Source organism: Vipera berus (assembly GCF_964194415.1).
Source record: "Vipera berus genome assembly, chromosome: 2".
Taxonomy (NCBI): Eukaryota; Metazoa; Chordata; class Lepidosauria; order Squamata; family Viperidae; genus Vipera; species Vipera berus.
In genome coordinates this window covers 192100435-192122988 of record NC_138203.1, presented here as the reverse complement: position 1 = coordinate 192122988, position 22554 = coordinate 192100435, and positions in this window count along the sequence as shown.

Below are 22554 nucleotides of genomic sequence, written 5' to 3'. Positions count from 1 at the left end.
TATGCATGCCACCCATATAATAAGTCCCATCCCTCAAGATAAAGTATACTTTTATTTGTTAAATTAAGCCAATCACTAACCAGTGTTAAAACCACCGCATCATAGTATAATTTCAAATTAGGCGCCTTAAGTCCTCCTCTTTCCCGTGCGTCTTGTAAAATCTTAAGTTTAACTCTTGGTTTTTTCCCCGCCCAAATAAATTTATTAATACCCTTCTGCCAATCATCCAAATTAGCATCTTTTTTCAAAATAGGTATAATTTGAAACAAGAAAAGAAACTTTGGTAGAACATTCATTTTAACAGCTGCAATTTTCCCCAGCAAAGATAATTGTAATTTTTTCCAATTATTTAAGTCCTTTTGTACTTTTAACCATAATGTCTCATAATTATTGTTATATAATTTTACATTAGAGGCTATAATATATACTCCCAGATATTTAACCTTTTTCACTATTTCATAACCTGTCAATTTAACTAACATTTCCTTTTCCTTCATAGTCATGTTTTAGATAATATTTTAGTCTTATTATTATTTACCTTAAAACCAGAAACTTTCCCATATTGAGTTATAATTTCCATCAAGTGTATAACCGATTGAATCGGTTGAGATAATGTCACAAACAAGTCATCCGCAAAGGCTCTTAACCTATAATCATTCTGTTTTATTTTTATTCCCTTTATTATAGTTGATTCACGAATTTTAATCAGTAAAATCTCCAATGTTAAAACAAACAACAATGGTGATAGTGGGCATCCCTGTCTTGTGCCTTTTTCAATTTTAAATGTCTCTGTTAATCCCCCATTAATTATAATTTGTGCCAATTGTTGTTGATATATAGCCCTAAGAGAATGTAAAACTTTATCCCCAAAATTCATTTTATCAACAACTTTCAATAAAAATTGCCAATTAAACTGATCAAAAGCTTTTTCAGCATCCAAAAATATCAATGCCGCAGGGACTTGGTTGTTCATATCCAAATACTCAATTAAATTAACAATTTGTCTTACATTATATTTCATATATCTTCCAGTTATAAATCCAGACTGATCACTATGAATCATTTGCTTCAAAACTTGCATTAATTTATTTGCCAATATTTTTGAGAAAATCTTATAATCTGTATTCAAAAGCAATATAGGTCTATAATTCTTAGGCTGGGTAAGGTCTTGGTCCTCCTTTGGAATCAGTGATATAAAAGCCCTTCTCCAAGATGGAGGCACTTCTCCTCCAATCTGGATATTATTAAAAAGTTCCTTTAATGGTTCTACCATCTCTGCAAATAATATTTTATAATAAATTGCTGATAATCCATCTGTACCAGGAGCCTTACCCACTTTTAACTGCTTAATTGCTAAAATATCCTCAGAAGTAATTAAACAATTCATCTCCTTTCGTTGTTCATTTGAAAGTCTAGGGAAATGTGCTGCCTGTAGGTACTTATCTATATCTAAAGCCTGTATATTTTCACTAGCATATAATTTTGTATAAAAATCTAAAAAACTCTTTTTAATCAACTTTTGTTGATATACCTCTTTACCTTTAAAAGGTAAAGGTAAAGGTTCCCCCGCACATGCGTGCTAGTCGTTTCTGACTCTAGGGGCCGGTGCTCATCTCCGTTTCAAAGCCGAAGAGCCAGCGCTTGTCCGAGGACGTCTCCGTGGTCATGTGGCCGGCATGACTAGACGCCAAAGGCGCACGGAACGCTGTTACCTTCCCACCGTAGTGGTCCCTATTTTTCTACTTGCATTTTTACGTGCTTTTGAACTGCTAGGTTGGCAGAAGCTGGGACGAGTAACAGGCGCTCACTCTGTTACGCAGGACTCGGGATTCGACCTGCCAAACTGCCGACCATCTGATTGACAAGCTCAGCGTCTTAACCCACTGAGCCACCGCGTCCCTACTTTACCTTTATATTCTATTTTCTCTGCCTATCCGGAAAAAAAGTAAAGTCTCTGTCTTCCACATTCCGTTCTCGCCAAATATCTCTAAATTCCAAATCATCTTTCAAATCAAAAAAGCTTTAGGTAATTTAGAATGATTAGTAGAATTTTTGAAAGATCCCTTCTTGTCTTTACTTGAGTCCAAAACACCATTCCAGTCACCCATCATAATAACAGATTTATAATCCAATTGAATTAGTTTGTGATGTAAAAACTTATAAAACTTTTTTTGTTGTTGATTAGGGGCATATAATCCAATAATAAGAACTTTCTTGCCTTGTAGCACTAGTTCAATAATAACATATCTTCCTTGTATATCAGATTCAATTAATCTAGCCAATAAATCTCTTTTTACATAAATAACCACTCCCCCCTTTTTATCTGGGGCAGAAGCTATATAAAATGTGATCCCAACTGAGAACTAATCAAGTACTTTTGATCTTTCACAGCAATATGAGTCTCCTGTAAGCAAACAATGTCATTTTTATGTTGTTTCAAGTAGTGAAATACTTTCTTTCTTTTCTGTGGTGAATTCAGGCCATTAACATTCCATGTCAGAAGCTTTGCCATCCTTAGTGGCCTGGAGCCTCTGGAACACTACTTGAAGATCAGCCGTTGATCTCTTTGGTCGTTCCCCTCCCACAGACTCTGTAGTAATTGGGCCTTGTATTATTGGTCCAGAATTAGCCTTCTGCTTCTGCTCCTTTTCTTTACGTCTATCCTCCTTCATTTTACTGTCAAGGAGATCAGCCATTTCCTCCTTTATTTCTTGTGTTGCCTGCTTTAAAGCATCTTGAATATCTTTAAGCATAAATGCAGGGGGGGGGAGAAGGCGGGGGGGATTTAGGTTTAGATTGCATTGCAGGCTGTGCTACAGGAGAAGAAATTGTACTTTTAGAAACAGCAGAAATTCCCGAACGCTTTGAAGCCATTTTCCTGCTTATATACATCCACTTCTTATAAGTTTCACTTTCCCCTTCAACAAAATCAGCAGTTAAAGAAAAAAAAAAGTAAAAAGCAAAATCCCAGAAAAAAGAAGAAAAAATATTCTGTAAGAATTCTTTCTTTTTAAAAAAGAAAGAAGCTATAAATACACAAGTCTAATACGTTGTTTTAAACTTTGTTGCTAAACGTATTTCTTTCTTAACACTGTCCTTTCAAACAAAGAAACAGCATTCCGGCACCATTTTTTCCTTTTAAGTCAAATTAAAATATGGAGAAGATTATTTCTCCCCGAGTTAAAGTTTCCGGCACTTGCAATTTTAACTTCTCCTGGTCAGCTCTGTCTGCTTTTAAATTACTCACAAGTCCCTTTAAAATGCAGATGTGGATGCGGCGTCTTGCTTTGCTCCTGAAGCTCGGAGCAAAGGCGTCCTGGAGTGCGGAGAAAGCCTCGGGCTCCGAGGGAACTCTCACCCTCCGACCTCCAAATAATTAAGGAGGTCTAGGGGAGTTCTGGACGCGGTGGCTTAGTAGGTTAGAATGCTGAGCTTGTCGATCAGAAGGTCGGCAGTTTGGCGGGTCGAATCCCGAGTGCCGCGTAACAGAGCGAGCGCCTGTTACTCGTCCCAGCTTCTGCCAACCTAGCAGTTCGAAAGCACGTAAAAATGCAAGTAGAAAAATAGGGACCGCTACGGTGGGAAGGTAACAGCATTCCGTGCGCCTTTGGAGTCTAGTCATGCCGGCCACATGACCACGGAGACGTCCTCGGACAAGCGCTGGCTCTTCGGCTTTGAAACGGAGATGAGCACTGGCCCCTAGAGTCGGAAACGACTAGCACGCGTGTGCGGGGGAACTTTGACCTTGACCTTGAGGGGAGTTCTACCTCTACCTGAGGGAAACTCTCCCCTCACTCTTCTCCCGAGGGGGAGGTTTTCAAGCTGCGGGACAGCTGATTTTTCCTGTCTCTGCGCGCTTTTCACACAATCACAGGGCTGGCAGCCACAAGAAAGCCGCCATCAGCGCTGCATCACCACCGGAAGCCCAGACAAAGATACATGTTATAGATAGATATGGATATTTTTTTAGCCTGCATAGAGAATAATTCTTTATCATACATACATAGTGCTGAATTTAAATGGGTTACAGCAGTTTACAATACAATAATACTTGAGTATAAAATTATAATTAAAAACAATAAAATAATCCCAATAAAACACTGCATAATAAATAAAACCAAGACACTTGAATATATATTCCTAAATTTGCTTGAAGTAGACAATGTATTTGAATTCCTCTTCTTAATATATCCTGTAACAATGTTTATCAAAGTCCAGACAATATGAATGATTGAGAAAATACAAAATATTGAAATCACCATTTGGGTTATATTTTGTGAATAACTTTAATATCTTGAAGGATCCCTGCATCTGTTGATTTCAGATAAAGTTGTCCATCAGTGTACCGATCTTCCAACAATTGTCCCATTCTCCAGGGCTACCATGTCTAGGTTGAAAATTTTGATATGAGCACTACATTGCAGCAAATACAGGTAATCCTTGACTCATGACCACAATTGAGCCCAAACTTTCTGTTGATAAGTGAGACATTCGATAAGTGAATTTTGCCCCATTTTATGACCTTTTTTGCCACAATTGTTAAGTGAATCACTGCAGTTATTATTATTGTTGTTATTATTATTATTATTATTATTATTATTATTATTATTATTATTATTATTATTATTATTATTATTATTATTAATTTTATTTGTATACTGCCCTTCTCCCAAAGGACTCAGGGTGGTGAACAGGGCAGTACATGTTAAAAGACAAAATACAAAAATTAGAAGAGATTAAACAAAATGCCCACAACTCTTACAATAAGTTAAAACACATTAAAAAGTAGGTTAAAACACATTAATAAAACCCAACCCCATCCCATCAGGCCAGGCCAGCTTGTTCGAAGAGGTAAGTTTTTAGATCGCGCCAGAAGGAGCGGAGGTCAGGCGCCATCCGGAGCTCAACCGGAAGATGGTTCCATAAATCCGGCGCGCCCACAGAGAATGCCCTCCCCCTGGGGGCCACCAGTCAGCATTCTTTGACCAGTGGCACCCTGATGAGGCCCTCTCTGTGGGAGTGTACTGGGCGGAGGGAAGTTGACGCCGGCCGCAGGTGCTCCCCAAGGTATTCCGGACCCATGCCATGTAGGGCTTTGTAGGTTATTACCAACACCTTGAATCTCACCCGGAAGACAACTGGAAGCCAATGCAGCTCGCGGAGCAGAGGTGTAACATGGGAGTGTCGGGAAACTCCCAACACAACTCTTGCGGCTGCATTCTGTACCAGTTGGAGCCTCCGAGTGGTCTTCAAGGGCAGCCCCATGTAGAGAGCATTGCAGTAGTCCAGATGAGAGGTCACGAGCGCGTGAGTGACCGTACGTAAGGCATCCCGGTCTAGATAGGGCCGCAACTGGTGCACCAGGCAGACCTGGGCGAAGGCCCCCCTAGTCACAGCTACTATATGGTCTTCTAAAGAAAGCTGTGAATCTAGGAGGACTCCCAAGTTGTGAGCCCTATCTACGGGGGGTAATAACTCACCCCTCATAGAAAGAGATGGAATATCCTGAATATCCCGAGATGCCAGTACGCACAGCCACTCAGTCTTGTCAGGGTTGAGTCGGAGCCTGTTCCTCCCCATCCAGACCCGAACCGCCTCCAGGCAGTGGGACATCACGTCGAGGGCATCACTGGGGTGGTTTGGGGTCGAAATGAAAAGCTGGGTATCATCAGCATACTGATGATACCCAACTCCAAAACCACGAATGATCTCACCCAGCGGTTTCATGTAGATGTTGAACAGGAGAGGCGAGAGGACCGACCCCTGAGGGACTCCACAAGCGAGAGGCCTCGAGGTTGACCTCTGCCCCCCTGCCAACACCGACTGCGAACGTCCCAGGAGATAGGAGCAGAACCACTGAAGAACCGTGCCTCCCACTCCCAATCCCCTGAGACGCCGCAGCAAGATACCATGGTCGATGGTATCGAAAGCTGCTGAGAGGTCTAATAGGACTAGGACAGAGGAATATCCCCTGTCCCGAGCCCTCCAGAGATCATTCACCAGAGTGACCAATGCCGTCTCTGTGCTGTACCCGGGCCTGAAGCCCGATTGGTACGGGTCTAGATAATCCACTTCATCCAGAACCAGAGGGAGCTGATGCGCCACCACACTCTCAACAAACTTCGCAAGAAAGCGGTTATTAAATTAGTAACAGGTTGTTAAGTGAATCTGGCTTCCCCATTGACTTTGCTTGTCAGAAGGTCATAAAAAGTGGTCACATGATACCAGGATACTGCAACTGTCATAAATATGAGTAAATTGCCAAAAAGCAGAATTTTATGATGCGACAATGGGGATGCTGCAACAGTTGTAAGTGTGAAAAATGTAATAAATGCAGCCAAGCAAATATGGGGTCCTTGAGGTCTGCAAGAAAACAACCAACCTTGCAGAGCACCAAGGACCGCTCATTTCAACCCTGAGCTACAAATATTCTCCATCATTGAAGTCAAGCAAACGTATTTATGAGAAATAACATTCACCAACAGGATGATTGCTGTGTTAAGCATGAAAATAATATAAACAAAGTTTATGAATATTCTTAAATTATATTACATATAACATAAATCTGAACTTTCCCTGAACTTTCTAAAACAAGGGTAAACATCTGAGACCTAACCTGATCTACAGCAGGCTGGATGCGTCACATGCAGGCCACACCCACCCCAGCTCTGCAAAGGCAAAAAATGTCATGCTAGGTCATGATGTGTCAGGTGACATGATTGAGTTTGACACCCATGATCTACAGCATTCATTTTTGTTCCACAAAATAAGAAGCTCAAGTAGGAGTCATCCATTCAGGGAAGAAATCTGTCAAGGCCTGTCAATCATGAAGAATCACTGTTATCACTAGGTGGAGGCTAATGAGCCTTTGAATACCAGTTGAAGTATGTAATATGTTCATCCATCTTTGTAAGACTCAGAAGCAACTTGTTAGCCACTACAGTATGAGAAAAAAAAATCTGGACTAAGGTGGGTCTTAGATTGATCCATTGGGGTATTCTTGAGTTCTTATTAATGCTGATCTATTTTAAATTAAAAATAAAAAAGAACAAGAGAATGGGTATAACCAGTGCATTTTTAAAAGTAGGGTGGTGTGCAAGAGGCCAAAACTATTAGCATAAGTGGCTTGCTTTATACAGGAAATCTTCATCTTATGACAATTTGCTTAATTAAAGTTTTCTACTTAATGACCCATGATATTGCTTAAAAATTGCAACTGGGAGTGCCAAGATTGTGGGTTATTGACTGAATCAGTCATGTGATGTCTTGCTTAATGACTGTTTTGCTCAGTTACCAAGATTCTGGTCCCAATTGTGGTTGTAAGTCAAGGACTTGTGTAACTTAAATCAACCTCATTTTCTCATGAATAGTAAAAGATTTTGCTGATTTTCAAATACTGAAATCAAATTCCAGAAGTTTGGTTGGCTCCTGTAGAAAATACGCCAGGGTAATTACTATCATGTCAGTCACCAACATATATTACAGCAACTCTGTCAAGGAGGAAAATCATACAAATGATACGGCTTTAGTCTTCAGAGCAGCGCCATATGTTTTTAGTCTTCAAAGCAGCTCATCTGCAAGTAGTCTGTTTCTTTTAAGAAGGTTTGGGCAGTGAGTCTGCAAATGGGCAGATAAGGGGGAAAAAAGGAAAACACTGCCTATCATTTTGTATTACTATTGGCTGTACTATACTTTTTATAATTAAGTTTTATTCTCTTGAGTCATTAAATAAAGTCAGCAAGTGCTAATACCGATAAAAAAGTGATGTCTCAGACTTTAAAAGTCCTGGAAAGGTGAGATATTATTCTCTGCATAAAAAGTAACATACAGTATATGTAAATAAACAAATGGGTGCTTATCAGATTCATTTTTAATAGGAAGTGAATATGTAGGGTAATGATAATAAGCTTTGGCTTACCTTTTTTGTGACTGTTGAGTAACCAATGGTAATATCACTAAAATCCTGGAACATAGTTTCAGGTTGGAATAATAATCAAATGTGTTTTAAATGAAAGCAGCCGAGATTTGTCTGCCCAGATTCAGCTGCTGTAGAAGCATTGTTGGGATTCTGAGGTAAGAGTTACTATATAGAGTGTGCTTGCACACATTTTGTTCCCCAGAATAATGATTAATCTGTCAATCAATTGATTACTAGGTGCCAACAAAGAATTATTTTTTTTTAAAAAATGCCCTGGTTGTTACCTAGTGGTCATTTGGATTTGTGCAAATGCTGAATAAATATTGAAGAGCTGGAATTTTTGCTCTGTAAGTGTAATAGCTATTAGCCACGGATGAATGGAGTGTGCTTGTGGTGTCTATCTGTTGGTGTTCTGAATTACCCCATCAGAAAATATGGTCTCTTTCTGTCTCCCAACCAAGATAACATTGCAGAAAAAGCCCAGAACGGATAGAAAAGATACTGTAGAATGCACAGCAGATCTACCAGAGAAGTTGTTGCTGAGCAGATCACAAACTTCAGCTGCATCATCTCATGTCACTTCCTACATGCGCTTTAGACTGTTCATACGAAATGTTTTATATTGGTATAGCATGGAAAACACCACTTGCACACCAGAATAACTATCACTGTCTTTAGACTGCCTAACAAGGAACTATGGTTGGATAAAGATAGACATGTCTTCTTTGGCAAATGGTAAGTGAGGCATCTATATATCAGGGCAAGTTGGCTGGGAGGTTGGACTTTGATTTCAGAGTACAAATGTTATTGGGGACATTTTTGGGATACACACTCAAAATTACTGAACTGTTTTACAATGTAGAGCATTCTTTTGAACATTCATAGAAGCCTGGACAGATAAGGCTCATTATTTGATTATGCAATTGAATCCAAGCGCAAAACATATGTGAAATTCTCTTCATCAAAATATTTTATTTTGTAGATTTGGCACAAACAACTACCAAAAATGTGATTGCAGTCATTCCAAGCAGAGGTGGTATAACTAATTACTGAACTGAAGGGAGTAATTATGTTTTCACACTGGCACATCCCATGTTGAATGACTTTATTTATGAAGTTAATGAAACAAGCACCCAATTTTGGTGGGTTTTTTTCCATTTAGACATATATCAGTAAGCTCTAATAACATTTAGTGGCAAATACATGCACAATTTAAGAAAATCTGGATTAGCCGAAGTACATTTTCACAGAACTGTACACTGTGCTCTTTTGAGTTTTATTTGATATGCAGCCAAATTGTATGCAGAGCTATTGGAATATATTTTTTATAAAATATGCTATATTGCTGCATCATGTCACTGATATCAAGCCAGGAGTCTCTAATGTAAAGCAGAAGGAATCTTAATGGGATCTCTATAATGTAAGGCCAAGTAGAATAAGATTCAGATGGTGTAATCCATACCAACCCATCAGCTTTTTCAGCACTTACTGTAGTTCTGAAAATGTATCTCTCATATCTAAAAATAAATCTTCATCTGGATCATACAATTTCACCTACAGTGTTCTGCCTAAAAGCAGTGGATTCTGGTTCTGGCAGGTGTCCAGAACCATAGGTGATCCTCCCTTATTGTCAACCTTGAGACCAGCACAGACATTTCAATTGACTTAAGACAAGAAAACTAAATGAGACACAACAACATTTCTTATTTCCTTCATCTCAATAAACTTTCAGAAGATGGTTTGCTGAGCAAGTTGCAGATAAAAAAATTATAAGAATTTGCTCTAATGGAGAAAATTGCCTGTGGCAATGGAAGGGTGGAGCCCCACTCTTGTGTAGGGAGTCCACAGCATGTCTGCCAATTGGCTGGAATAATCATGTTTTTAGTAGGACATTCTGTCTGAAAATGAGGCCCTATTAGAATACTTGACCTGTGCTTTGATCTTGGTTGGAGGCTCTGCTGGTTGTAGTAGTTTTAATAGTAAATATAGTACTTCCCTGCCACAAATCCCTTGTGAGAAAATAGGCAGCATTGATACTCCTTCTCTGTTCTTCTGATGGATGTTGTCATGTACTTCAACGTCTCTTATCAGATTACCAAAAGGAAAAGAATTTGGAGAGAGGTTGGTTGTGCTTGAAGGACAAAGCAGGAACTATTCTAAAGGTGGCCACAAGCTGTTTGTCAAATCTGGAGTATGGGTGGTGGGATAGGAAAACTGACGGACATCAGTTACAGTAATTTTTCACTTGATTATTGGAAAAAGTAGCCACTGCAGCCGGACCTCTATACATTAGAACAAGCTTTATAATTTTTTTAAAAAAATTCTGATCTTTTTAGAGAAACAGGATATGCCCCAGCCACAATTTTCATAGATGCAACTGTAGGCCAGCCTAGATGTGAACATGTGTAGGAAGTCCCCCTCCCCTGATTAAAATTGCTAAGCACATTGATTCGTGCTTAGATTGTAAGCCGTCCTGAGTCTTCGGAGAAGGGCAGGATATAAATGGGATTAATATATATATATATAAAGTGTTTTGTTTATGAATAGATTGCCCCAGTCTTTCTGAATATCCATTTAAAATCTCCTAATAACTAGCCTTTTTGCTTCTTAAGATTTTTTCTCCATTTCTCCTTTAGGAGAAATATTCTATCCTGCCTCTTTTTTAATATTATATATATATATATATATTATATATATATATAATATTAAAAAAGAGGCAGGATAGAATATTTCTCCTAAAGGAGAAATGGAGAAAAAATCTTAAGAAGCAAAAAGGCTAGTTATTAGGAGATTTTAAATGGATATTCAGAAAGACTGGGGCAATCTATTCATAAACAAAACACTTTCAGCCCCCATAGTTGATGGGATTAAGAATTTACATTCCACAACCCAAATTCTAAAGACAGGACATAGCTTTTAGAACATAACAGGATTAACCCCCCACCATTGGCACAAGGCTCTCTACATTGCAACTCCATTTTGTCAGCTGTCCCAAAACTGCATGCTTTGCTGGTTCTGCTGATCATTAAACCTTCTCCCCAAAGCAGTCAGCCTCCATTTTATTTCCAGCATCTTACCCTCCATTTTATTTACTGCCGGATTGGAACTGGACCTGATTTTTCTTTCAATACATGCATGTCTAGGTCTTATTTCATCCTTCAGCTGAATGTACTGTGTAGTATATACATGAGATGCAGAATTTCTTATTAAATAAAGGTTGTTAAACAGGGGGCATAGTTTCAAATAGAAATTGTTCCTTCTACCCGGCAATATAGTTGACAGGCAGTACTAAGAAGTCATTCAGGGCAGTGATTCAAGGACATGGTTTCTGATAAACCAGTTTTATTGCAAAAGTATGAAAGCCTTTAAAAAGGAATCCAGTCAAGCATAAAATGCAAGCTGCATCTGCAGCAAAAACAATGTTTAAATCCTCTGCCTTTTTTCTCCCATCCTTGTGATAGATATAGTTGAGATCTTCCCACTTTGGCATAACAGGAAGAATGCTTAGCACTTGTGACTTATTATGACAACTACCAGGCTCAAGCCCAGAGATGAGTCAGTGAGACCCAATTGAGCCCAATACTTTATTTGCTTGCACCTAATAGACAGAATCTTGCCACACTAAAGCAATAATTTTCTGGCCTACTAGATACAGTACATCCTGAGGGGTAGGCAACCTCGGCTCTTTTATGACTCATGGACTTCAACTCCCAGAATTCCTGAGTCAGCATAGCTGTGGGGTAGTTACTCTGAACTTCTTTTCCATGGCTGCCTCCAGTTTAGGATTCTCATTCCGGTCTCCCTCTGGGAAAGTTCTGAGTTGGCCAAATCCTCCTCCTCTACTGCTGCAGGTACGCATTCCTTCACAATAACGGACCAATATGGTTTCAGGCTGTTTGCCTCTGACCCTCCCTCCTCTGCACCATATAAATAGAAAGAGCAGCAATAAATACGGACAATAAACAGGCAGCTTAAGATGGTAGCTTTGGATTCATGTGCGAGTTTCTGTTCAAGTGGAGCCAAGCCTAATTATTTTGCTGCCTAAGGCAAAGGACCAGGAGCCTTTTCTGTGTACAAGTGCCAGCTGGATTGGCAGCTGAATCTGACTCTATTGATACAAAGGGACAATGGAAGCCTATATATGGCTAGGTTTTTTTTTTTTAATCGTAAATGCCAGCATTACACCAAAATAGTGCTTTATAATATGTTTCCATTTTTATGCCTGTCTTCTTTTATTTAATTATTCATTCTCTTTTTACTCTTCCTAATGCTTTATTAAGTAATTTAAAAATACCTGATTTTTCAGGAGAGTTGCTGCCAGTAAGTAGATAATTATTTGAGACAGATAGATCTTTTATTTAATTTGGCCCAAAACAGCTTCCTAGATTTCTAATAAATATATAATATCCCGAATCACCTTTAAAAATATAATGAAAGATCCATATTTTCATCCCAGATCTTACTTCGTATCAGGTTATTATTATGCTATCATTCCTATCAGCAAACCTGTTCTCCTCTGGGCAGCTTCCCATAGTTGGGGATTCTTATAAATCTTCCCACATAGTTCTCTGATGAAATCACAATATAAGGGAGTGGCCCAAATATTTTTCTTCAAGAGATCAAAGTGCTTTTAGCTCCTTCTGAGCTAGTGTCTCATTTCTAGTAGTTTGTAGATGGTGCCAGAGAGAGAAGGAGACGTTCCTTTTCAAGATCACAAGTGCTTCTGTATATCAGGTTTTTGGGCAGCAACTGACTGGATCTCCAAACTCGACATTAAACTCTGAAATGTTATTTCTGCTTTCCTCTTAGGTTTTATAATTGCTTCTTTTTAAAAAAAAAATTGTTTTAACTGTTCTAACTTGTAAATATGAAGTGCTTTTAATTCTGTGTGTGACCAGCCATACGCTAAATTAATAAATGGGAGCAAAACCAGCATTGGCAGAGAAGTAGCACCATGATTGTTCCAAAATTTGTTTGATACCGGCAACTTGAAGTGGCAGTTTCTGTTCTCCCACTGTCATGACATTCTATCATTTAATTCTATTGAACATACAGAACCAGCATAAGAAAATAAACGTAAACGGAGCAAAGCAAGACCATTGTCAGAAAATTCAGAACTTTTTTCAGGTCTCGACAAACACCAGGTGTATGTGGCAAGGAATCCAGGCCATTACAGATTTATAAACTGACTCCATCGAGTTGCAAGGGCGACATAGAGTAAGGGCTTAGCTTTGATGTCACCTCTGTCCAGAGAACACTGCGGAAAGTTAACATCCAGAAGGCAGCTGACCCAGATAATATCCCTGGGCCGGTTCTTAGGGAATGTGGAGATGAGCTGGCTTGTGTTCTTACAGATATTTTCAATCTCTCATTGCAGCAGGCAGTGGTCCCATTGTTTTTTAAGACGGCCATTATTTTGCCAGTGCCAAAAAAAGTCTACAATTACAGTTCTCAATGATTACCATCCGGTTGCACTGACATCCATCGCTATGAAATGCTTTGAGAGGCTGACAAAGGACATTATTGTATCTACCCCCCTGCCAGCATTTGACCTGCTTCAGTTTGTTTACTGACTAAATCGCTCTGCAGATGATGCTATTTCTTCTGTTCTCCATCTGAGCTTGAAGCACTTAGAGCAGGAGTGTCAAACTCGCAATGTCACATGACGTGTTGCAACATATTGTGACTTTTTTTCCATTGCTGGCAATGGGGTGGGCGTGGTTTCAGCATGACACATCCGCCCCATGGGCAAGCAGTTTGACACCCAAACTTAGAGGAAAGAAATGCTCATGTGCGAATACCATTTGTTGACTTCAGTTTGGCATTTAATACAATCATTCCCCAGTATCTAGTAGACAAACTGGGCCTTTTAGGCTTAAACACTTCTTTGTGCAACTAGATTCTTGATTTTCTTAGTAACAGGTCCCAATATGTGCGAACTGGAACAAATATTTCTAACACCATTTTCTTGAGCACAGGTTCTCCTCAGGGCTGCGTCCTAAGTCCTCTGCTATTTATCTTGTAGACCAATGATTGTAGTGCTAGGTTTGCCATCAACCATATTGTGAAGTTCGCAGATGATACAACAGTAGTGGGCCTTATTCATGATGACAATGAAGGTGCTTACTGAAAGGAGATTGAGGATTTGGTGAACTGGTATAAGGAAAACAGCCTAGTTTTAAATACTGGAAAAACCAAAGAGATCATTGTCAGTTTCAGAAGGCAGGCACAGCCACACTTCTCTGTGCATTAATGATTCACCTGTGGAGATGGTTACCAGCATCAAATTCCTGGGTGTGCAGTTAACAGGTAGACTGGCTTGGTCGTGGGCACAGCAGCGCCTGCATTACTGCATTGCATGAGAAAAGCACATCTTTCTTCCCTTATGCTTACCATTTTCTACAGAGGGACGATCCAGAGCGTCCTGTAATACAGCATCACAGTTTGGTTTAGAAGCATAAGTGTTTCAGACAGGAAGGCGGTGCAGAGAATGGTGAGGATGGCTGAAAAGATTATTGGCAGTTCCCTCCCTTCCATCCAGAACATAGCACAGAAGCATTGCTTAAGCAGGGTCTGCAAGATTGTCTGGGACACTACACATCCTCTTCACACCTGTTTTCCTTGTTACCTTCTGAGAGGAGGTCCGTGGTATCCGAAGCAGAATATCCAAATTCAGTCACAGCTTTGTTCCATACAGTATTAACCTTGTGAACTCTCAAGCTTCCTCCTTTCGCTAGTAGCCAAGATGGATAGTGACTAATATTTATATGTATTTATATGTAAGGGTGTAGGTATATACATATGTTGTATATTGCATATTTATATGTGTGTTATGTATGTGTATACTTTTGAGAGCAAACAACAGAATTTCAATTTTACTGAGCACCCACAGTAAAAAAAATGACAGTAAAGGTTATCTTATCTAAGATAAGAGACTGAAGAACTTTATTAGTGAGGCATGATCACATAAATGCAAGGGATGAAGACAAAGTAATAAGTAGCCAACAGGTGATAGTATTGATGTATTAGAAATTCTGGCCTGTTCTTTATCATCTGTGCTTTTACTTAAGTTGGCAGAAAGCTGTTGTGAGGAAAGATTATGTTGTTCTTCTTCATAAAATTGAAACATTCAGTAAGTACCGAACAGTGTATTTTAAGCAACATGCAATGTTTGTCTTTTCGACTGATGATGTTATCTCTCCAATTAAATTTCACCATGGAATGCAGGTTGTTTGTTATGGCACCTGTTATCTTTACTCAAACCTGGCACCACTCAGAAACTACACTGCAAAATTTGAAATAATTAAACAGAGGCATAAGAAGGACTGAGCTTAAATGGACTCCAGAAGATGGCAGAGGACAGGAAAGCCTGGAGGAACATTGTCCATAGGGTCGCGATGGGTCGGACACGACTTCGCAACTAACAACAACAACAACAACAACAACATAAGAAGGACATTTTGCTACAGCATGACAGTGTGAGGTTCATGAGTCACTTAAGACAAAATTGTGAAACTGGATCTTTCCATTTTTCCTTGACTACCTTATGGTTCAGACATGATGCCATGTAACTTCCAATCTTTTTGTAAAATTGAAGAAATGCCTTCATGGGCATCAGTTTGTATGAGTTGATGGGATCTGGCTGAAGAGACAAAATTTAGATTCCCCCCCCCCCACTATGAGCTTAAGAAGCTCTATTGCAAATGGTAATGATTATGCAGAAGAATAAATAAAGATAATAAATGAATTCATTTCAGTATTAGTTTCCCGTTTCATTTATTAAAATATCAATAACCTAAATTAAAGTTATTCCTATTTAAGCTAATGTTATAAAGGTATACATTTTCATTCATCACTGTTAGTTGATCAAAATTTAGAATACGTTGGTTAGTTAGCTAGTTAGTTGGTAGCAGCTGTGTAGTCGTGGGATCAACTTCAGAGTTATGGCTTCTTAAGGAAACATCAGGTATCTCTCTTTTCTCTGAAAAATATGATTAAAGAAATGGATTAGACTAGATTAGCAACAGATATAAAAATTTAATTTAGATTCATTAATAACTATTTATGTATTTGGGTTTAGACAAAGTTAATATTTAAACCTTTAATATGTGCAAGAGTAGTTGATATGTGGAGTGCATTATGTAATTAAGCTTTTTTATGTGATAATATATATAGCTTTTATGGCCTGAAAATCTGCTAACCTTTCCCCACAATGCATTTGTTCTACTTTTCATTCATACACCTATAAACAGAGTTCCCAGAAAACACTGAATGTTAGGTAAAATTTTATTCTTGAAAATTAATTTGGAGGGAAATATTGCTGAAATATTCACTGTTAGATTGTTGATTACAGCCATTATTTTCTAGCTTGGCTTGTCCCTTTCTATGGCTTCACTTTGGATGTAAAAATAACATCCAACATCCATTTATGTTCCCTTACATCCTCCAATATTGCAGCGTTAGGAAAGCTAGAATAAAAATACTATCTCATAAATTGAAGATTGTGTGACGAATATAATAGGCAGGATAAATACTTTGAAGTCCTGGGTTATAACATGGATTGATATGATAATAGAATAGAGTAGAGTAGAGTAGAGTAGAGTAGAGTAGAGTAGAGTAGAGTAGAATAGAATAGAATAGAATAGAATAGAATAGAATAGAATAGAATAGAATAGAATAGAATAGAATAGAATAGAATAGAATAGAATAGAATAGAATAGAATAGAATCTGAAAGGGACCTTGGAGGCCTTCTAGTCCAGTCCCCTGCTCAAGCAGGAGAACTTATACTATCTCAGACAAGTGACTGCCTAGTCTCTTTTTAAAAATTTCCAGTGCTGGAGCGTCCACGATTTCTGTGGGCAAGCTATTCCACTGGTTAATAGTTCTCACTGTCAGGAAATTTCTCCTTAATTCCAGGTTGCTTCTCTCTTTGATCAGTTTCAACCATTGTTTCTTGTTCTGCCTTCTGGTGCTTTGGTGAGTAACGTGACCCCCTCTTCCTTGTGGCAGCTCCTCAAATACTGGAATACTGTTATCATCTCTTCCCTATTTCTTCTTTTCTTTAGTCTACCAAACCCAAGTCCCACAGCCATTCTTCTTATGTTTTAGTCTCTAAGCCTTTGATCATCTTAGTTGCTCTTCTCTGAATTTTTTCCAAACTCTCAGCATCTTTTTTGTGATATGGTGACCAAAATTGGCTGCAGTATTCCAGGTGTGATCTTACTAGGGTTTTATAAAGTGATACTAATACCTCATGTGATCTTGATTCTGTGCCTTTGTTTATACAACCCAGGATTGTATTAGCTTTTTCGGCAGCTGCTGCACACTGCTGGCTCATGGTTAAGTGATTGTCCACTAGGACTCCAAGGTCCCTCTCACAGTTACTGTTTTTAAGCCAGGTCCTGCCCAATCTGTACTTGTACCTTTGATTTTTCCTGCCTAAATGTAAAACTAATACCTCATGTGATCTTGATTCTATTCCTTTGTTTATACAACCCAAGATTGTGTTAGCTTTTTTGGCTGCTGCTGCACACTGCTGGCTCATGGTTAAGTGATCGTCCACTAGGACTCCAAGGTCCCTCTCACAGTTACTGTTTTTAAGCCAGGTCTTGCCCAATCTGTACTTGTACCTTTGATTTTTCCTGTCTAAATGTAAAGCTTTGCTTTTCTCCGCATTGAAACTCATTTTATTGGACAGGTCCCATTCTTCAAATTTGTCAAGATATTTTTGAATCCTGAGTTTGTCTTCTGGGATGTTGGCTACTCCTGCCAGTTTGGTGTCATTTGCAAATTTGATGAGCTCCCATTTAATTTTCTCATCTAAGTCACTGATGAAAATATTGACTGTTGCAGGTCTTTATTTGTTCTGAGCCTTTGCTTTCCTGACTTCATCTTTGCATATTCTGGCTGTCTGCTGATAATCGGCCTTACTTATGTGCCCCTCTTTCCATTTTTTATATTTGTCCTTTTTGACTTTCAGTTTGTCAGAAAGATCTTTGTGCAGCCATGCTGGTTTCTTCTTGAATTTCTTGTTTTTCTTTTTCAGTGGTATTGTGCTAGTCTGGGCTTTTATGATTACATTTTTTCAGAGTTTCCCATGCTTCTTGGGTTGTTTTCCCCTTTAGGATTTTCATCCATGGGATCTTTCCTAGGTTCTCTCTGTGTTTGTTAAAGTCAGCTCTTTCGAAGTTTAAGACACTGATTGGATTGTCTTCTATTGCTATTACGTTAAATTCCAGTATGACATTACTTTCACCAAGGTTCCAGCAATTTCAATTCCCTCTATGACTTCTTCTCTATTAGTTAGAATTAAGTCCAGTATGGCTTTACATCTAGTTCCCTCCTCCACTTTTTGGATGACAAAGTTGTCAGCTAGGTTAGTTAGGAATTTATTTGATCTCCCCCTCACTGCAGAGTTTGTCTCCCAGTTGATATCTGGATAGTTGAAGTCTCCCATCACTACTGTGGTATGCTTCCTACATACATTTGTTAACTGGTTGGCAAAGAGTTCATCTATTTCTTCTGATTGGTTGGGTGTAATATACATCTATTCTAATGTAACTTTTTCTCTCTTTTATATTGACCCAACAAAATCTGGAGATATTTTAACTTGGATCAAGTGCATTTCTGTAGATATATAGTGTTCTCTTACATATAGTGCAACTCCCCCTCCTCTTTTTGTAGACCTGTTTCTTTTGAACAATTTGTATCCACCCATCAGTCCATTCCATTCATGGGTTTTGTCCCACCAGGTTTCTGTAATGCCAACTATGTCATATCCTCCTTTGTGCACTATTACTTCTAGTTTACCCTGTTTGTTCCCCAAGCTTTGAGCATTTGTATATAAGCATTTAAGACTTTTATGCCTGTTCATGGGTATGTGTCCTGCATCTTCTGATTGTTGTTTGCCTTTTTCTTTTTTTCTCGTCTCTGCCTACCTCATTGTTTGATTTGTTTTCTTAGGATTTATGATTGGTTTTGGGTTCTAGAGATTCTAAAGATTGGTCACCCTACCACCTCAATTTTAGTTTAGTTGGGCCAGTACATTTTTTCCTGTTTTCGTGAGGTGCAGCACAGCCCTTGCCAAGAGTCCTTCACATAGGAAATGCAATCCATGATCCAGGATTTAAAACTCAGGAAGTTTATTAGGCAAAATAATAAACAAGTAGCCATTATGGCTATTTATATTCTTCTTACTTCCTAAAGTCTGTTAGTTCAGATTCTGTCTATAGTACTTATAGATAAGTATTGCATTTCAAGGATCCAAAAAGAACTCCACCTCTGCTCATGGCATGTTGTTCTTTTATAAGTACAACAGTTACCACTAAGTGCATTAATAAATATAACATGTATCAGTCAGTAGTACAGAGAGGATCAAGCATACCTTTCTTTCCAGCAAATAGTGGACTGTCCAATCTGATGTGAACTGATTTTATGTTGAAAAGAATTCTAATGAAATGGAATGAAAAAGCAGCACTTATGACAAATTTGTTTTATACTCAAAAATTCCAAATGTTTTGGAATTGATTCTCAGAAAAATATTCATGTGCTGAACTTTGGAAACATAGCAGAAATAACAAGTAAGCTGCTGGGAAATGGAGGATTAGAGGTAAGAGTATTTTGTAAGAGTCTACCACAACATAGTCAAAGGAAATCATTGGGGCCATTTAATGTAGAGAAGTATACTGTTCTCTGATTGGAGAATTCTGGTTACAATATGCTTTTAAGTCTCTAAATAAGAATGGTGCTGCATTCAGATCCATGCATTAGTAATGCCTTATCCCTTTTAAATCTCCACCTTTATTTTGATTTATGTGGGGTTTTTAAAAATGTATTTATGACATTTTACGCTACCCTACTTTACATGATCTCAAGATAACAAATAGTTAAAAACTTTTATTAATAATATCTTAGCCACAACATAATTCACATACTTGGTCAATTCATTATTAACCGTAAATTCACAATTAAAATGTACAGTTATAGTCCAAGAATACAGTAGTTGTCCTTGTTGTTATTCAGCATGCTGATAGGTGGATCTTAGCATCTTCCCTTCCCTTCAAACTCTTTGAAACAGCTGCATTATGACATGTTCGTAAAGACCAGGAGCAAAGACATTGTCTGATTCTCCAGTAGAAGGTGATTTAATAGAATTGGTGCCACAACAGGAAAACACAAGTTTCCTGGCTTTCTGAATCTGGTAGAATTCATAAAGACTAGAACCAACTCACAACAGGTAGTCCTGTGACAAAGAAACAGAAATATACCTTTCACATGCTCAGAGACATTTTCATCATATACGATATTCCCAGATATTAATGGGGCATAGGAATTAGTTTCTAAATGAAACTAAACTTTGATTTCAAGCTAGACACTCTGGTATTGGATTAGATGGCCTACGAATATTCTTTTCATCTGCCTAGAAATCGATGACCACTTTGAAAATGTGATGGAGTTCCTTGTTGGAAGAATCTGAATCTCCTGTGTCAGATATTCCAAGAATGAATAGGCTGATTTGAGATCTTTACAATCCTGAGCCAATCATGTATTTTATGGGTCTATAGTAGGGATGTCAAACCGGCAGCCCATGGGCCAGATGCATCATGTGCAGGCCACGCCCACCCTGGCTCCATAAAGGCAAAAAACATCATGATATGTCATGATACATCACATGACACAATTGAGTCTGACACCCATGGTCTATAGTCTCCACTGTGCTTTCTTCCAGCTATTGATATGCCATCAAGTCTGTGTTCCCTCCCAGCAATCTTCAGGATGATTTGTTTCCAATCTGACCCTTCTACTCTCCCAACAGTGGACCCATCACCACTATAATTGAGTCCATCATTTACTTCTGGTCATCCTCTTCCCTCTTCTCTTCCATTTATCCCAGCATTATAGATTTCTCCAGAGATTTAGATCTTCACATAATGTGTCCAAAAATACAATAATTTGGTCCTGTTCAGCATGACCCTCTTCTTCCAATCTAGTCTCCATAAATATTCTGTTTCACCACGTTCCATTTGGACAGAGGCTTCCTGTCCTGTGTATTACAGATTTCCCACGAGGTCAATGAGATGTTCTGGTATTCCCATTTTCCTGAGGACATTCCACAGCTTGATGTGGTCGCCCCAATCAAAAGTCTTTATATAGTTAATGAGCACATACTGTATTTACTTCTTTTTTATATTCTTTGGCTTTCTTAATTATATGGAGTACATCAATAATAATGCCTCTTGTTTCTCAACCCATTCTAAAGCCAGCTTGAATATCTGGCATATCCCTTTCCAAGCAAAGCTTTAATCTGCAAGCAGTAGATCAGGGGTCTTCAAAGTTGGCAACTTTAAGACTTGTGGAGTTCAACTGTTTGATTGATTTCAGCAAAGAGGGTTTGTTCCTGTTGCAACAAGCAAACCGAAAGATGCTCATTGTCTCCTCCAGGTGTTGCCTGATCTGATGTAACCCAGCTCAGGTTGTCACTGATATATATTTCACATCCTGGCTTGTAGACAATGTTGAGGTTATAATGCTGCAATGTAAATGCTCTGCAAATGCTTGGGAGCACACAAAGGGGATATTAGTGGCTTGTGATCAGTTTCAGCTGTGATTGTATCCCCGCCATAAAGATAATGATGGAAACGCTGTCAGGCAAATGCATTACTTAAACATTCCTTTTCAATTTGAGCGTAATTTAGCTCAGCAGATGAAAGACCCCTGGACACATATGCAACTGGCTGACCTTCTTGCATTAAGCAACATTCTAGGCCATTTTTGCTTGAGTCACTTTGAATTGTAACAGGCTTTGTGACATAATATCGTAATGATGTTATGACATAACATCATAATATTTCAACATTGGGGCAATGATGACCAAGCATTTTATCTCCTTTACTGCCTGGTCATGGTTGAGAAGCCTGTGCCAAACCGTATCTTTGTCCAGCAGATGTCTCAGTGGCTGACACACCTCCAACAGGTGTGGCAGGAATGTTGCTAAGTATGTGACAAAACTGATAAATCTCTCCACCAATTTGGCATTGGCATGTGGCGGCATGTCCACAATGGCTCTAAACTTATCCAGGTCAGCTTTTAAGCCTTGTGAGGACAGGATATATCCTTAAAAATGGATTTCTTGGACATTGAACTGCAATTTCTTTGCCCTGAGCCTCAACATAACCTGTCTACAATGGTCTAGTAGTGCAATTAGCTTCTCATCATGGTCACGTTAAGCTTCTTCATTTGCATCACCACACCCAACTATGAGAATGTCATCAGCTATTGGCTCAATTCCACTGGGCCTACTGAAAACTTCATGCTGCTTTCATTGCACCTGAAAGCAGGACAAGAAGCAACGGATGGAAACTAGTCAAGGAGAGAAGCAACCTAGAACTAAGGAGAAACTTCCTGACAGTTCGAACAATTAACCAGTGGAACAACCTGCCTCCAAAAGTGGTGAATGCTCCAACACTGGAAGTTTTTAAGAAGAGACTGCCCAGCCATTTGTCTGAAATGGTATAGGGTTTCCTGCCTGAGCAGGGGATTGGATTAGATGACCTCCAAGGTCCCTTCCAACTTATTATTATTATTGATACACCTCTGGTGCTATAGAGGGTAGTTTGAGCCATTTCTTTCTGCCCCA